Source organism: Penaeus vannamei, chromosome 5, assembly GCF_042767895.1.
Source record: "Penaeus vannamei isolate JL-2024 chromosome 5, ASM4276789v1, whole genome shotgun sequence".
Taxonomy (NCBI): Eukaryota; Metazoa; Arthropoda; class Malacostraca; order Decapoda; family Penaeidae; genus Penaeus; species Penaeus vannamei.
The window spans coordinates 8,602,586-8,605,085 of record NC_091553.1 but is presented as its reverse complement, the minus strand read 5'-3'; the positions used below and the strand labels follow the sequence as shown (position 1 = coordinate 8,605,085).

Genomic DNA, 2,500 nt, shown 5'->3' with positions numbered 1-2,500 from the left:
TAAAAGTCTTTAATCGCAAAGCTGACCTTGGCATGGGCGCAAGTGAAAGCAAAATAAGAAAAATCTACATGAAAATGAATATTCAAATATAAAAAAAAAAAACTTTTAAATAACAATCACGGTTAGTTTTGATGATGATGCTGATCATACGCATGCAAATTGCGCTCTTAATCACCCCATATCATTAACATACGCGTGTTAATTAAATTAATGCCACGCTTAGTTTATTGAAAGGCGAAAGGGGAAACTGATAAAGTAATATTAGTGGTACTTGTTTTATTCAACAGCATTACAATTAAAATGGTATTATGAGAGCAGCAATTATGATAACAACTGTGGTTGATTATAGTGATAATCACAATGATAACAGTAATGATGGTGATTTTAGTAAGAATTATAGTAATAATAATGACAATAGAAATGGTAGTAATGATGATAATGATAACCATAATCATAAGAATAAGAATAATAGTGAAGAATAATCAGGAAATGGACAATAAAAATAATGATGATGATAATAGCATCGATTACAACTACAATAACAACGATTACGATTTTTTAACAATTTACGATAACAATTGTGGTAGTTTGATAATAATGATAATAACCATTAAAATACGTGAATAATATAATAACGATGATCATAATGAAAATAATAACAGTAGTGGTGATGATGATGATAACGATAAATGTTATAATAACAAAACTGATATTGTTAATCACTTCTCGTATTTTGTATAAACATGTCGATCTACAAACACGTATTCAACGATACCTGCCTTAGTTCCATCCATGAATTCATAAGTCATTTCACTTCTAGTAAAAATATACTTATTATGTGACATGTTCCGCTCTAAGAGACACGTGTGAAGAGAATATAAATCAGAGATGAGGCTACATTCTTGCTATCAAAATCATCATACGTTTGTGCATAGACTTTTTTTCAGACTAATTCACAACACGGAAACTATCAATTACCGGTCTTTAAAAGTCTCCAGTTCTCCGTCTTCTTGTTCGGTCCGACATTGTCCCTAACAAGAAAATTGCTGCTCGGAAACCGTCTTACAATTACGTTTTCTTCTCTCTGGAAAGACATAGACAGGAACTCGACTCTCGGCAATTAAGGAGCATTTAATTACTTGTTATGCTTACTCTAATTGTCCTGTAATAGAATCCACCTCATTAAGCCAGATTACTGCTTTATTACCCACCCTTATCCTCTCTTATTAAAATGTCGCTACAAATAGATCACAACGGCACTCATGGTCTAAAGCGCGTAAACCAATCTCGCGCTTAGGGAGTATCACCATAAGGCTCAAATCAAACGGGATAATCCGGCGGGGGTTGATACAGTAATAAGTGAGCGCGCATCGTGTTTCGCTTTTGTTTGGTAAATGCGCGGAACCGGGCTAAGCGGATCAGCTCCCGCCGTGATTGGCCGGGATCTCCAAAACTCTTCGTCCTATGGGAGTGTTGTTTAGTTACTTTGCAATCTAACAGGCAAAGGGGATTTGGCAGGAATGTCAGACGATTTATTTTCCTGATTGTATTATTCGGGAGACTGGGATGATCGTAGGATTATATTTTATTTTTATTTATTTTTTTTCAGGGGGGGCGGGTGGAAGTAAAAAAAAAAATAGTATGATTTTAATTGCGTTTCGGAAGAGTATTTTATTTTTCTTTTTTTTTCCGAGCGAGCGAACAATAGACTGCATAGAGATTCGCTCTCGGCTTCATTTCGTTAAGCTCAAAAACCGAGCTGAAGAAAGGAGAGTTTTCCCGCTAACGAAAAGCAAAGACAAGAACTATGTTTTCATATTCGCTGAAAACTTTACGATACCGTCATTGAGAATACTTGATTCACAATTTCCCTAAGAATTCTTTATGCTACCATTTTGATCTATTCATTTTCGCTCTTAGCATTCTTCATTTTCGAAATATATTTGCGACTGGACCGTTGGCAAATGAATAACATTTTTCAAAGCTTGTGGAAGCTTGATATCAAAGTGCAAATTCTTGTATTCTTATTCATTTTTAAAAAAATTCTCGCGCACAGTGAATAACATGAGAATAAACGGCTTGTTTGCAATATTTAATATTTACTGTGGCTTTACTCTATTTTTCTAGTTTCTCCTCACTTTCCCAATCCGCATCTTTATCGAGATTCCTTTTCCTCTTCTCTCTTCCGTGCTTAGTCCTCATACTTTTTCCTCTTCGTTCAACTGATACCCTTCACCTTTTTCATTCCCTCTCATTCTTCTTGTTCTCATTATTATTAATATTCTTCTTATTCTTACTTTATCTTCGATCTTTATCTTCTCGCTCCCTCCACGCCCTTCACCCTTCTCGCTCCCCTCACAGCCTTCATCCTCCCCATTCTCCCCCCCCCCCTCTCCCCCCACCCGCCTTAATCCTCAACCCTCCTACTCACTGTTTACTCACCTATTGTTTACCTCCGAGTGTTCGCAAGGGCGCCAAGGAGCAGGTGACGGGCGCAGTC

The 2,500-nt window shown here is 36.5% G+C and overlaps 1 protein-coding gene across 1 annotated transcript in view; it reads left to right on the top strand.

Annotated features, from left to right (window-relative positions):
• LOC113803119 (brain-specific homeobox protein homolog) overlaps positions 1-2,500 on the top strand; it is a 33,143-nt gene that overhangs the window by 16,141 nt on the left and 14,502 nt on the right. The window lies entirely within an intron of this gene.